Genomic DNA, 16,023 nt, shown 5'->3' with positions numbered 1-16,023 from the left:
TTCGGCACACTCAGGAAGACCATGCAAGGATGTTTGAAACCCACAGATGGATTGTCTCTCTCAACAAATGGCACCACCTGAGCCAGCAATTTGACTTTTAGGTCTATACCAACAGAAATGCATACACATGTGTACCAACAGACAGACAAAAGGTTCATGGCAGTATTATTTTTTGTTGTTGTTTTTGTTTGTTTAATTTATTTATTAATTAAAAATAAGAAAAAATAAAACAACATACGTAATCAGTAATTCACAATATCATCACTTAGTTGCATATTCATCATTTCTTAGAACATTTGCATTAATTCAGAAAAAGAAATAAAAAGACAATAGAAAAAGAAATAAAACAAACACAGGAAAGAAAAAAAAAAAGATTACACCTACCATACCCCTTACCCCTTGCTTTCATTTCTCCCCGTTCTCACCAGCCCCCGAAGGGGACTTTGCAGATACTTTTCCACTCACTGATCGAATCACTCTGGGATTCATTGGGGCATCACTCTGGACAAACCAGCAAAATCTCATGTCCCTACCTGAGATTCCAAGTACTTATGGCATTCAATCAAACTATCTACATAAGTTATATTAGGAAATGCACTAGTCAAAATATAAATTTTGTAACAAACATTTTTTGCTTTAGTCTCACACAGTGACATTTTAAAATATTAATTACCATCTATTTTCAGTACCCTGCAATAATGACATTCCTTTGTTCTTCCTCATGCAAAAACATTTTTAAAATTGTACCTTGTACATTTCGCTATTATTATACACTCTAGGCATTCCTAGATTATACCATCTCAATCTTTAACATCTATCTTTCTTTCTGATTTCAGTATGTCCCCAGCCCTCCTATCATTCTCACATGCAGCTTCATTCAGTGTTTTAAAGCAGTATTACTTTTAATAGCCCAAATTTGGAAATGGCCAAAATGCCCACTGACTGTAGAATGGATAAATAAATTATGGTATAGGCATTCATCAAAATACCCCAAGAAATGAACTATAGCTACACTAATAAAACCTGGCTGATTCTCATAAACATAGTGTTGCGTGAAAAGACCCAGACACAAAAGAAATATTTTATGGTTTCACTTATATAAAGCTCAAAAACCGCCCAGAAAAATCTTTGGTGTTAGAAGCCAGGACTGTGGTTACTGCTGGGCAGGATGGAGGGGTGGTACTTGAAGGGATTCCCTGGGATACTAGAAATGTTTTCTTTCTCGACTGAATGTCAGTCCCATAGGTATGTTTACTTTGTGACAATTCATCAAGCTGTGCACTTACAGCTTATGTTCTCTTTTTGCACATAGATTATATTTCCTTTTTTTTTAATAACTATTTTAAAGGAGTTGGAAGTAGGAAGAATGGAAGGATTGGCCCCACTGCCAGTTCTATAGGTCACGAGGCACCCCCTCTAATGGCGAGCCTCTCAGCAGCAGTCAGCAAGCCAGGCTCTCCTAGCCAGCTGAGTCTGTCTCCTTCCCATTGCATAGATCTAGCCCTCTGAAATGGAACCCTTCAAAGAAAACAGACTCCTCTAAAGGAACTTTAAAAAGGCATCAACTCAGACTTCAACTAGAGATATGAATGAAGCTGATCTAGATAGGACTAAGGTAAATCAGAATGCAGGGTAAAGCATGATATGGTCCATATTTTAAAACTTCAACTTCTGTGTGAGACCAAAGGAAGGGGTGTTTATTTGGTGCAAGATTTATATTTTGGGTAGCACGTTATGTAATTTAACTTGTATGATCAGTTTATTTGAACTCTGTAGTTACATGGAATCTTGAATAGGACATGAGATCTTGTTGGTTTGTAGTGTGATGCCTCTGTGTTTCCCAGAGTAATTTGGTCAGAGAATAAAAAAGTATTTGCCAAGTCCCCTTGGGGAACTAGGGAGAAAGAAGGAAATTTTCAACTTCCCCATCTAGAGAATTCCTTATTTTCTTGCAAGCAGTGGGGACAACTAATTCAATAGGCTGAGCCCTTGATCTTGCGCCCTGCCCTTATGAAATTTATTCCTGCAAAGGAGAAGCTAAGCCTACTTATAATTATGCCTAAGAGTCACCCCCAGAGAACCTCTTTTTTTGCTCTCTAAGTCAACTTGGCAGGTGAACTCACTGCCCTCCTCACTTCACGGGACATGACTCCCATGAGTGTCAATCTCCCTGGCAGTGTTGGACAGGACTCCCAGGATGAGCTGGGATCCAGCATCATGGGATTGAGGAAGCCTTCTTGACCAAAAGGGGGAAAAGAGAAATGAGACAAAATAATGTTTCAGTGGCTGAGAGATTTCAAATACAGTTGAGAGGTTATTCTGAAGGTTATTCTTATGCTCTAAGTAGATATCACCTTTTAAGTTTATGGTGTTTTGGAGTGGCTGGAGGGAAGTACCTGAAACTGCTGAGCTGTGTTCCAGTAGCCTTGATTCTTGAAGACAATTGTATAACTATATAGCTTTTACAGTGTGACCGTGTGATTGTGAAAATCTTGTGTCTGATGCTCCTTTTACCCAGGGTATGGACAGATGAGTAAAAAATAAGGATAAAAATAAATAAATAATAAGGGACAATAATGAGTAAAAAGAAAATACGTAGATTGAAATACTAGTGATCAATGAGAAGGAGAGATATGGGATGTATGAGTTTTTTTTTTTCTTTTGCCTTTTTATTTCTTTTTCCAGAGTGATGCAAATCTTCTAAAAATGATCATGGTGATGAATTACACAACTATGTGATGATATTGTGAGCCATTGATTGTATGCCATGTATGGACTGTATACATGTGAAGATTTCTCAATAAAAATATTTTTTTTTAAAAAAGGGTATCACCTGTCACGTGGCAGTACACATAGTAGCCTCTTCTGGCCCTTCCCTTTTCTTCCAGGTTGTCGCTGCTCTCTCTGTGGCCTTCTCGATCAGCCTGAATTTCATTCCGCTATTAAAGAACTCCAGTAATAGGCTTAAGACCCATCCTGACCTTGTGTCTGATGCTTCTTTTATCCAGGATATGGACAGATGAGTAAAAAAAATAATAATAAGGAAAAATAAATATATAGATAAATAGTTGGAGGGGTAATAAAAGGTAAAAAAAATTGAGTAGATTGCAATACTAATGGTCAATGAGAAAAAGGGATAAGGGGTATTGGATGTGTGAGCTTTTCTTTTTATTTCTTTTTCTGGAGCGATGCAAATGTTCTAAAAATGATCGTGGTGGTGAATACAGCTATGTGCGATATTGTGAGCCATTGATTATATACTGTAGATGGACTATCTGAAGATTTCTCAATGAAAATTTTTTTTTTTAAAGGGCATCACCAACATTGCTGACCATGGCATTCCAGCTGATCACCAAACCACAAATGGCTTCTTAAAATTCTTGCTGATAGGAATCCCCTGTTACTACAGATCCTTTTATCACTGACCACTGCTTATTTTTCTTGAATGGCTTTATCACCAAGTGGGGAGGGGGGCGGGTGATGAGGCTTTTGAGACCTGGCAGACTTGGGCTATTTCCCAGGCTTTGCAAGTCTTAAGCAGGGAATCGGAGCTTCTGTATTCTAGCACTCCCCAAGAGGGAATTTTTGACTCTGAGCTTATGAATACTGCCAAAGCCGAGAAGTCGGCAATTGTTGCAGCACTTACCCAGACAGCTGCTAAAAATTATTTCTAATAAGTAGGAGGCTGAAGTCGGGGTGGCAGCTGCTGGGAGATGATGGGAAAGTGAATAACCTAATTTGGGGGTAGGAGACTAGGCAAAGTCTTATTTCGCAGCTTGAATTTTTATTAACAGAAAAATATATTTGGGTTCATTCTGTTACTTTTTAACTTGGCAATTTATAGCTTCTAACATCTGGCAGTCAGGCTACACAGAAATATTAGCAGAAAGTCTGCATCTACTTCCCTTTATAATCTACTTGAGTGTAGCATCAGTCTTTGGTGCCCCTGAACAGAGTAGAATATAAGCTCCAATCTATAGCATATCAAGTCAGTTAAAAAACAATTAGCATTTAGCAATCAATTAGAAATGAACTTGGCTAGATTTTTATCAGTGGAGCAACAGATTATTCAAGAAAGTCTATGTGTTAAGTTACATAAGAACTTGTTCTACTTGTTCTAGCCCTCAGCTCTGGGAGATCAACTGTCATCTTCTCCAAAAGCAAACAGGGATGACTGGAATCATCAAATAGTCAAGTTGGGATTGTACTCGAAACCTGGTTTAATAATTCATAGTTGAAATCTTTATCCCAGGATTTATCACCCAATATTTTGTCTGTCTGTTTATTTGTCTGTCTCCTCTAATGACTGTAGCCTTAATAGGCCAAAGATTTCTTTCTATATTATAAGCTAGCACATGCTGTTAGTCAATACATTTTTGTTGCGTGAACAAATAACACGGTTGGCTAGTATGACAGAGAGAGAAAAAGTACTGCTAAATCTGGGTCACTAATCTAGGTTCCATCATCAGTTAGTTTGGCCATCAAGGACAGAGACACAGAGTGACCTCAATTTCTCACCAAACTGTCTTACCCTTTCTATATTCATAAGATCTACTTCTGATTATTTCAGCTAGTTTTCTTATTTCCAGGGGAGAACCTGGAAGTTGATTGTCTCAATCCTGAATGCAATTAACATAATCTGAAGATATTTTATAGATACACGTGTCCAGGCACATCACAGGGGTTTTGATTTGGTTGGTCTGGGGTAGGTAGGGTCTGGGTGTCACTAAAATGTAACAGCTTCCCAAGTGATACAACCAGATGTGAGGACCCTTGCTGTAAGATGGTGTGCTTGTTCTTAGAGTTCTTTGAGTTTGTGAATATCTCTGCTAAAGGAGGCTGTGAATCTGTCCATCGCATGCCCCACAAATAATTTTTAAATATTCAGCAAAATTATCACTATGCATCATACCTACCCCTACTAATTCTTACTTGGATTTCACTAGTTTTCTGCTTCATTAAGAGTGTAAATAACTTAGGATGGATTATTCTGTTTTTTAAATGCAAAGGTTATCTCCCAGTCTAACCCCAGATCCAAACCACTCTCACTTTAAAGTTGGGTCTCCACTTTAGAACATCCTATAGCTGGAAACACAGTCCTGCCTTGGTTACATCCAAGATGGATAAACAATCACAGCAATATCCAGCTAACTTCAGAAAATTTTAATGGACAGAAATCACATCAGCACATCTTTTAAATATGTCCTACAATACGCTGCTTTCCTCATTAAGGATTTTGAGCACACCTGAAGTAGTGTGGTAGTTAGGTTCAGATGTCAACTTGGCAGGTGAAGGTGCCTACTTCTATTGCTGTGGACATGAGCCAATGGCATGTGAAGCTCATCTGTCGCTGATTATGTCTGCAGTCGGCTAGGAGGTGTGCCTGCTGCAGTGAATGATGTTTGATTTAATTGGGTGTACTCAACGTAGCACAGCCCAAGCAGCTCAGCACTCGCAGCTCAGCCCAGGCCTTTGGAGATGCAGAAAGGAATCACCCCGGGGAAAGTTATTGGAACCCAGAGGCCTGGAGAGAAGGCCAGCAGAGATCACCCTATGCCATCCCATGTAAGAAAGAACCTCAGTTGAAAGTTAGCTGCCCTTCCTCTGAAGAACTACGAATTTTTAACTAAGTAAATCCCCTCTTATTAAAAGTCAGTCCATCTCTGGTGTGTTGCATTACAGCAGCTCTGGCAGACTAGAACAAGTATATATTAAATAAATAATAAATAACCTTAGAAAAAGAATAAACATCCAGGTCACTTGGCTACATTTGACACCCTCTCACAATACAGTGGTAGACATCATTGATTCTGCCACCCCTCAGTCAAATGTAGAGGTCAAGTTAGGTTTCCTCTATGTTGTTCTCTGCTAGCTAGTATGATTGCAAATGGCAGAAAAGAAATCAAATTTGTACAAAGATTTGTATCTGACTTATAGGTAATGAATAGACAAGATTTTTCTATGATCACCAAAAATTTGAGAGGGAACATCATGTAACAGAAAAGCACTGACCTGGGAAGTAGAAGCAAAGGATTCTACCCTTTGGACTTTCATTTTATCACTTATTAAAGCAAGGGAATATTCCTTTGAAAAAACAACTTTTAAATACCATGTGTGCTTCCTGGACCCCCCCCCCCCCAAAAAAAAAAAAGGTGTGTGCTGATGACTTTTCCTCTAAGCTTCAATCTTCTATATACCTTCTTCCTTGGGAAGCCTTCTGGAAAATCTAATAGGTGTCACATACCTAGCATGCTCCAACTGAACTTTCTTGATACCCACCAACCCATCCAAATTGTCCCTCTCTCTTGACTACATTTCTCTCTCTTGCCACATTTCTTCATGTCACTTTATAGCCAAGGGCTCAAAAGGGCATTTTAAACTCACTTCTCGATCTCCTGTGAACACGTGCCAATCAGGATGGGCTCTCACCATGCTCTGTAGTAGCCCTTGCTGAGGTCTTCAGTGACCCGTGATTTGCTAAGTCTATAGTAAACTCCCAGTCTTCATCCTTGACCTCTCAGCAGCATCTGGCTCACTGTTCCAGGTTCTTGAAACCATTTCTCCCCCTGGCTCACAGGTATCATACTCTCCTGGCTTTCCTCCTCCCTTACCAGAGACTTTTACCCATCTCATTTGTGGTGCTTCTCATCTTTCCAACCTCTTCACATTTGAATGCCTCCAGACTGGGTCCCACTCCCATGGTGTTCTCAATTTCTGCCACAGTTTTAAATACCATCTATGCTGTAGGCACCAAAATGTTCATCTTTAGCTTTGACTTTTCTTCTGAACCCTCTACTGATACCTCCGACTGATACCTCCACGTCTCTATTTTGACATGCTTGTGAGATCAGAACTAAAACTCTTTTCCTTTCCCCACAACCTGCTCCTCCTCTAGTCCTCCCATGTTATTTAATAGCCTCCACATCTCTCCAGTTGTTCAGGCTAAAGGTCCTGAAGCTATCCTTGACTCCTTTTTTTCTCACACTCCATAACTAATTCATTAACAAATCCATTGGTTCTACCTTCAAAATATATCCAGAATCAGGGCACTCTCAGCACCTCGTCTGCTACCACCATAGTACTGGCCACTATCATTTCTTCCTAAATGGCCATAGTCACTTTCAGACCAGCCTCCCCAGTTCCACTCACCACTCCCTACAATGTGTTCTCTACCAAGCCTACCAAGGGATCCTGTTAAAATGTAAGTCAGAGTGTGTTTCCCTCTAACAGTTACCCATCTCAGTGGAAGGTACAACCAGTCCTAGCAAGACCAGCATTATCTGTACTTTCTCTCTGACTCCATCTTCCATTTCTCTTCTTTTGTCCACTCCATTCTAGCTATACTCCATTTGGGGTATTCAGTCCTGTTCTTTCCTCCATTCCAAAGCTCCTTCTCCAGTTGGCCCAGCAAATGCCATGAATCTACCCAGTTGCTCAAATCAGAAATCTATAGACTCCCCTTCTTTTTTTCATCTCAACATCCTGCCCATTTCCTTTGTAATACATGTCATAATTTTGAATTTTTTAATCGTTTTTTTTTTCTTTTTGTTTGTTTGTACTCAGGCTTTTGCTCCTGCCATGCCTGGAAATTGCTGTTACTCCCCCCACTAAATTATAAGCACCATGAGAGTGAAAACTAGATTTATTTATTCCCAGTAGCACCTAGATGTATTATTCCATAGCACATAGCACAGTACCTCGTCCATAGTAGGTATTAAATGTATGTGTTGAATGAGTAAATGATTGAATGGATTGCATAAATAACTAGCTCAGCCTGCCCCCAAACTCAGTATGATTGGAACTCCCCAATTTCTCCATTATTCAGTTATGAGCATGGTCCTCTGAAAAACTGGGCAAATTGTGCCTATTACCCAGAAACAGGGGAATAGGACAAAGGGGAAGGAGCATCATCCAGCATCTGAGACAGTGACCTAGAAATCTGCAGGGGGGCACCAAGGATTAGAGTAGAAGCTTAAGGCAGCAGTTTCCTCCAGAGTCTAAGGCCTAAAAGCCAGGAAAGTTGTCTTCTATCCTAGTTTCCTGATTGCGATTAAAAAAAAAAAAAAAAAAAACTACTGCAAAATGGGTTGACTTAACAACAAGAATTACTGGCTCCTAGTTTGGAGGCTAGGGGCTAGGAGAAGTCCAAACTTACGATGTCAGCAAAGCAATGCTTTCTCCCAGAGACCGTAGTGGCATTTTGGGACTGGCTGCCAGCGGATCCTTGGTCCTTGACTTTTCTGTGATTTGGCAATAAATGTGAGTGTCTTCTTCTTTTTCTTCTGGGTTCCACTAATATCCAGCTTCTGGCTGCAATGTGTGACTTTCTCTCCTTATGCCTGAATTTCGTTCTTCTTGTAAAGGAACCCGGTAATCTGGACTGAAGCCTAACCTGACTGAGTTGGGCCACATCTTAACTGAAATAATCTTATCAAAAGGTCCTAGTTACAGTGGGTTACACCCGCAGAATGGATTAAGACTAAAAACACGTATTTCTGGTGTACACAGTTCAATCCCCAACACCCTCTGTGCCTTTTTAGAAGCTAGAGCTGTTCAAGCCTGCACCCGTCCTTGTCTCCGCCTGAAATGAATACTCTGGACTTAAAGGGTTTTCATGGACCTGATAAGGTTATCTCATTGTCTGTATCATTTGATAGGCAAGTTCCCTTTCCTGGTAGAGGGAGAGATTTAGTAGGAATTTGAATGCCTTGAGAATTGTGAGCCTTTAATTTTGATACTAATTAAGTAACCAGTATCTTTTGCAATTCTAACTCAGACCTGAAACTTTAGGGCAAATTAATAACTATAAATGGACAGGTGATTTTTATTTTAAGAGATGAGTCACAAAATGCCTCCACAAGGCGGTTGGTCTCTCTCTCCCATTCCCTCTCTCCAGCACATATAATTACCATATTTTTATGAACAATCTCAGGGTTGTATCAACCTTGACAAATTCACAGGGCAAGCATAGCAGCTTCTGTTTTAAAAACTCCTCCAGATAAGCCCATTTTCATAGATGTTACATATGCACTCAGAGATACTGCATTTTGCTTGTTGCTATACTCTGTTGTTTTTTCTCAGCTCCTTGATTTGGCAATTTGAGACATCAATCTATTGCTCTCATTTAAGGTATACCACTTGAGAGGAAATTTTCACTTTTTTGGCACAAGACTTTTAAGACGAAAATGCCTAATTGCATTAATGCCGTGTTAGATTGCAGGCTTCAAAGGGTTTATATAGAGAAATATCCTTGGATAAGCTGACCTGCCAACACCTTTGGCTGAACTCTGCTCCTCAGATGTGGTTCTAGTCACATTTATTTCTTCACGGATCTTCATCATAAAAGTATTTGTAATTCAACATTAAAATATTCATTACAGAATAGCTATTAATTAATAGTTAAGTCCTGTCATTATATCGTATCATTCCTGTGTTTAAAACAAGCATTTAAAAACGGTGTTCATTCCATGCTGCACCTTCAGTTTCTACACACTCAAAACGGGACAGTGAGGCAATTCCTTTCAGTATTGCCCACAGGGATCCTGGCACTGGACGCGATGCCCCAAATCCGAGACTACTGCGCCAGTTCTGGGGCTGACTCGACTCCTCCCCCACTGGAACCAGGCAGCTGAAGGAGGGGCAGGAGCTTCTGGAATACTCCAGTCTATTTGGAAAACTCTGGGCAGATAATTCCCCAAAGCCCCCTCCACTTCTCACAGTCTATAACATTGATAGTATTTGTAAACTTTATTCTCTTTACGAACATTTACATAGTAAATTTTCTTAACATAGAATTAACAAACAACTTAGCATGAGTTTAATTCCACAAATTCTGAATTCTTGAGGTTTGAGAGCACTATAATTTAGCAAGTCATTTGTCCCCCTCCCCCCAACTGACAACTGTGCAACTAAATGAAGTAAAAATGTATATAGAATTGTCTGCATGAACTAGAGTCACCAGGAAAGTTTATGCAAAGATAATCTTGCACATAGACCCTTATTATTGATAGCAGTAATCAAATATGAACTGTTTAGTTAGCAAAATGTTTTGTTCCAAGACAGTACTTTGTACATAGTGAATACTCAGTAAATATTTAGCTGCTGAGTCCTCAAGAATAGGTAAGCACCTGCTATATTCAAGACACCATTGTATACTTGATGGTGGAATGAAACAAAAAAAAAATAGAAGATGAAGTGTCTGCCAATATTAGCTTATTATCAAGTGTCCTTACTTTGTAAGGGAGCCTGGCAGAGTTTATATGCATATTAAGATGCCATACTCATTATCAATGAGTCATGTACTGGGCGATAGAACTCACCAAGAGCTTTTTCAGCTCCCACAAGTTTTAGGTTACAACTACTCAAACCTTCCTTATGTGATGTCAACATAGCATCTTCTCACATTAAAAAAAAAAATCACATATAGGAATATATAGGGAACTCATTAAGAACCACTTCCCTCCCTTATTCTTCCCTGATTTTGAAGCACAGTTTCCTTTCTTTTAAATGGGAGATTTTAAAGTTAATTAACTGGCAGGAAAATCAAGGTAGAGACCAGGGACCACTCACTGTTCAACACAATGAGCCTGAGAGCTGAACCTCTGCCAGGGAGTTATCAAGGGTTTAGAGTTGATGTTTTCAAACTTCAATGTATATCAGAGCCACCTCAGAATCTTCTTGAAATGCAGATTCTGATGTAGCACATCTTAAATGTGTCCTATGATTCTGCATTTCTACCAAACTCCCAGATGATGCCAAGGCAGGTTTTCCAAGGACCACATGGTAGCTTGCTTTTAAAAATACCCTGAGGGTCTAACTTAATTGTTCTGGATGGGGACTCAAAAATGAGAGTGGGGAGAAAATAGTAATAAAATTCCAAGAATGATCACATGAACACGTAATTCTCCAGAAAGTCTCTTTGTTCCTAGATATATTAAAAACAAAAGGCAGATACAGCTAAACTATATATATATATACATATATATAGTCTATATATATAGACTATATATATATATATAAAGATATGTGTGTATATATATATATCTTTAACTGCTTTTACCATCAGAGCCTGTAATTGTATTAAAGTGCAATATATTCATAGTTTTATCTTATTTCAAATTGTGCTTGTTTTCCCTTATTGAACTGAACCATTTTAAACTTAAAGCATAAAAATGCTAACTCAGAAAGGGGGGAATACTTTTTTAACGATTGATATTTATCTTTTAAGTGAAAGCGGGCAGTGATCACTTGGTCACTTTTTTTAAAAGGGCCAGGATGCAGGCTATTAACAGACGTCAGTGGAGTGACAGCTCTGCCACTAACTAGCTAGTTAGACCACAGATCTTCTCTAAACTACAATTTCTTATCTGTAAAATGAGAGCCTTCGAAAAGATGATCACAGAAATCCAGGTCCCTAACATTCTTTGATTCTTTTATTACGTCACCAACGGCAAACATTTATAAACTTGATACCTGCAAGTTGCCCTGGATTTCCTTGAAGGCATTCTCACTGGGAGCTTTGTATAATCCATACCCTACAAGGGACGCGCAGCCCGGACTCGTGCGCCCCTGCTCATCCCGCAGTGTCGGCTTCCCCCTGCAGGCGCTGCCTGGAACTGACTCTCCACCTGCTACCAAGGCTGTGGTGGCGTGCGTCTCCTTGGAAACACCGAGCTCCTTTCCAGTGTCTCCCCACCATCCTTCCTTTGGGCACAGAAATGAATAGGACAGAACAAAACTGCCTTTTTCATTAGAGGAGAAGCAAAGGCGAATTAAGAAAGACCCAGAGAGGAAGGGCCCTCAGGGGTTGGGAGGGAAGGAAAAGAGCAAGTCCTCGCTCTCTAGACAGCAGCCTATGAAAGGGGAGCTTTGTTTATTTAATGTGGTTCGTCTCTTAGCTGCATTGCACTCGCGTTGCCTGCACGGTACTTTTCAAAATCTTGGGATTTTCAACAGCAAAATGTATATAATCTATTATATTGCTACCAGTATAGAAAGTATATTTTGACCAAAAGGCTTTTTTATCCCATTTTATGTGTTAGTAAATGATTGTTCAGTCCTTCTCTATAGAAAAATTAAATCATCCTTAATTAATATTTTAGATATTATCTTTCCATTCTCTCTCACCCAAAACATAGGTAATTACTGTACTTTACCATGGCAAAGGTAATAGAGGTGCATAGACGTCATCTTTTCAAACACCTAAGCACATTTCTGGGAAGACTTTTGACTGACAGCAATACTAATTATTCCTGTCTTTGTATATAATTGATTTTGTCAGGATACATGTGGTCAGTTAAATACTATTTGATTCTGATGATAATGGAGTGGTGGGGCATGTTTCTATTTTGCTCTCAAATGTTTTCAAATATGTTTTTGCCTTCAGTTGTGGGCAATTATACCTTCCATTCAGAATCTGTGAAGTTAATGGTTCTTCATTTCCTGGAAAACCTTTTTTCCACTTTTTATTCAGATGAATTAATAGTTATTTTCTCTAAGTATAAGTGTCAGAATTGTTGCATTTCTGCATCTAAAGCTGATGTAAAACATAACCACTGCATTCGTGTGTGTTCTGTGACGTATCAGAACTGTATTTTAAATGCCTCTTCCAATGGTCACTTCCAGTCTTTTCATACCTTAATTATAAAGAGCTGTAGCCAGGGATGTGTTGATAAGGTTGGCGGGGGCAGGGGGGCTGGGTTGGACCTACTCCAGAGAGGGGTCTGCATTAGGTACTACCTGCTTTTCCTAGAGAGTCAAAGACAGGATGCAAGTTCAGCAAAGGAGAACCACCTCACCTGCCTTGGCTTCTCACTTCCCTTCCTCTCCACTGATGACAGCGCTGATCCACCTCCTGAGAAAATAGAATTACGGGCTTCATGCACAGTGGTGCCTAACCATGTCTGTTTAAATGTGCCACACACATACAGACCCTGACTTCATCCTGGCAGAAGTTAAGAAAATTGAAAATTAACCTGCTTCTGAATCCTTAGGTATGATCTCCTTTCCAAAGTCCAGCTTTGGACTGGGTTATCAACCAAATTATCCTACGGTTCTTTTTAGAATCGAAACCATTCCTGTCCAAGAGTGGAATTGTTAACTTTAATTAAACTTCTTTTAAGATAATTATAGATTCGCATGCAGTTTTTTAAAATAATACAAAGATTTCATGTATTCTTCACCCAGTTACGTCCCAATGGTAACATCTTCTAAAAACTAGGCGAATCTCACAAGCAGCATGTTGACCTTGAGCCAGTCAGGATACCCAACTTTTCCATGACCACAAGGATCTCTCATGATGCCTTTTTACAGCCACTTCCACTTTCCCCCCATTTTCAATCCTTCCTTAACACTTAGCATCTACTAATCTGTTTCCTATTTCTATAATTGTATCATTTCAAGAATTTTTTAAAAATGAAATCATAAAGTATGTAACTTTTGGGAATTAACTTTTTTCACTCAGTATCATTCTCTGAAGTCACACCCGTGTTGTTACTGAGTAGTATTCCATGGTATGAAAGTACCACAGTTTATGTAACCATTCACCTATTGAAGGGCATCTAGGATTTTACAATTTGCAGCTATTATAAATACAGCTGCTATGACCACTGTGCTGGTTTGAAAGTGTTGTGTACCCCCAGAAAAACCATGTCCTCTGATCCTGATTCAACCTTGTAGGGTGGAAGCTTCGATTAGATTGTTTCCATGGAGATAGGGCCCACCAAATAGTGGGTGGGACCTTTTGAGTTGGTGGTTTCCATGAAGACATGTCTCCAGCCATTCAAGGTGGGTCACTTGCTGGGGTCCTTTAAGAGGGAACCGTTTTAGAAAAAGCTTCAGAGCCATACAAGACCCAGACGTTTGGCAATGCAGAAGGAAAATGCCCCCGGGGAAGCTGTTTGAAACAAGAAGCCGAAAGACCAGTACATGCCAGGTGCATGCCTTCCCGGCTGACAGAAATGTCCTGGACCCATCAGCCTTTCTTGAGACAAGACCCATCTATTTTTCTCTGGGTGCCTTAGTTTGGGACATTTTTATGGCATTAGAACTGTAAATGTATAACTTAATAAATTCCCTTTATAAAAACCAACCTGCCAGCCTGAAAAAAAGTTAGAATGGGCATGGCTCAGTTGCCCTTAGACAGTAGGAGAGAGATTAAAGGTAATAGTGGAGTCATACAGAGACAATCTGTATCAATGGATGAGTGCTGAATCATTCTGCTAGTATTTCTTTTAGCCTCCAGTACCTTAGAGCAGCTAGAAATAAAAATCTAAAATTGTGGAATTGTAACCCATACCAAACTCTGATATCTGCTCTATGACTAATTGTTGCAATGTATTTAAAAATGTATTGCTTTTGTGTATATAAGTTATCTAAAGAGAAGGAGGAGTATGACAGAGAAGATAGGATTTAGCAAATGAATATGACTGCTGAATCTTTATGTTGATATTTCTGTTATTCTCCAGTGTCTTGGAGTAGCTGGAAGAAAAAACAAAAAATCATGGAGCTATAACCCATACCAAACCTTAAAATCTGTTCTATAACTACTTGTTAAAATGTACTTGGAAATGTATTGGTTTTTTTTTTGTATATATATTATATTTCACAATTTAAAAAAGTTAAAAAAAAAAAAAAAAAAAAAAGCCAACCCACCCCATTCTCTCTGCCTCTCAGCGTTGCTGTTGGTCAGGGTGTCTTTTCCAGTTTCCAGGACTTGAATTTCCTGGCATGTCACCTGAAGAAGGGAAACTTTTCGTGGTAGGGCTCAACTTCAACACTGATGAGCAAGCATTAGAAAACCACTTCAGCAGCTTTGGACCTCTCTCTGACGTGGTTGTCATCAAGGGTGACTCAGCTGTCCCGGGGTCTTGGGTTCATGACTTTCACCCATCCAGAGCATACCTCAGATGCCATGCAAGCTGTGAATGGAGAGTCCCTGCATGGCCGCCAATCTGTGTTCACCACACGAGCAAGTCAGCCCGGGGAACCTGAGGAAGTGCCTATGTGGGCCATGGATGTGGTCGCAGTTACTCCAGAAGTGGTAGGGACCCAGGGATATGGGAGCAGCTGGTATGACAGTCGGCCTGGAGGACATGGACATAGATATGGAAGGTCCAAAACCATGGTGGTAGAAGCCAGGGTGGTTATGATCGCTGCTCTGGAGGGAATCACAGAGACATTTATGACAACTGAAATGAGGAACATACACTTATAATGTAGTTAGGGATCAATTTCCGAACATACCGACAAGAAATCCTGTCAAAAGCATGATTACTAAGAGGTGTTTTTATGCCATGTTATGAGACTACTACCCTGATTGTATTGAAGAATTTCTTAAAAATATTTGTGTGTCATCTTTTCAATACTGGAAGAAAGAAATATTCTGTTATGTTCCATATGATGTTTCATCCTTCATGGAGCTGGGTAAAAAGATGGAATTTGGAAAAAAAAAAAAAAAAAAAAAAGCCAACCCATTACAGAGAAGGTAGGATTTAACACATGAATGATTGTTGCATCATTATATTGATATTTCTTTGAGTCTCCATCTTAGAGCAGCTAGAAGTAAAAACCTAAAAATATAGAATTATAACCCATGCCAAACTCTGAAATCTGTTCTATAACTAATTGTTGTGATGTGCTTTGAAATTTATTGCTTTTTCATATATGTGTCATTTTTCACACACAAAAAAATTTTAAATCAATTGTGATGATAAATGCACAGCTATATGATGATATTGTGCATCACTGATTGTACACTTTGGATGATTACATAGTATATGAATATATAATATGTATCAATAAATAAATAAATATATTTTTTTAAAAACCCGTTTCTGGTATATTACCTTTCCAGCAGCCTTAACAAACTAATACTACCAGTCTGTAAGGCTTTGTTAACAAACAAAACATTTAATTTCCCTAAGGCAAATTTACAGGAGTGCTTACAGTAATTGCATATCTAGTTTTTTAAGAAACTGTCAAACTACATAGTGGCTATACCATTTTCTATTTCCTGAGTCCTAA

At 39.2% G+C, this 16,023-nt stretch overlaps 1 protein-coding gene and 1 pseudogene across 15 annotated transcripts in view; both read left to right on the top strand.

Moving 5' to 3' along the window:
• DLGAP1 (DLG associated protein 1) overlaps positions 1–16,023 on the top strand; it is a 1,070,811-nt gene that overhangs the window by 808,343 nt on the left and 246,445 nt on the right. The window lies entirely within an intron of this gene.
• LOC143662299 (RNA-binding protein 3 pseudogene) lies at positions 14,728–15,192 on the top strand (annotated as a pseudogene).

The sequence above is a fragment of the Tamandua tetradactyla genome, chromosome 18 (assembly GCF_023851605.1).
Source record: "Tamandua tetradactyla isolate mTamTet1 chromosome 18, mTamTet1.pri, whole genome shotgun sequence".
Classification (NCBI taxonomy): Eukaryota; Metazoa; Chordata; class Mammalia; order Pilosa; family Myrmecophagidae; genus Tamandua; species Tamandua tetradactyla.
The sequence above is the reverse complement of the archived record's forward strand: the minus strand, read 5'-3'. Positions and strand labels throughout refer to the sequence as shown.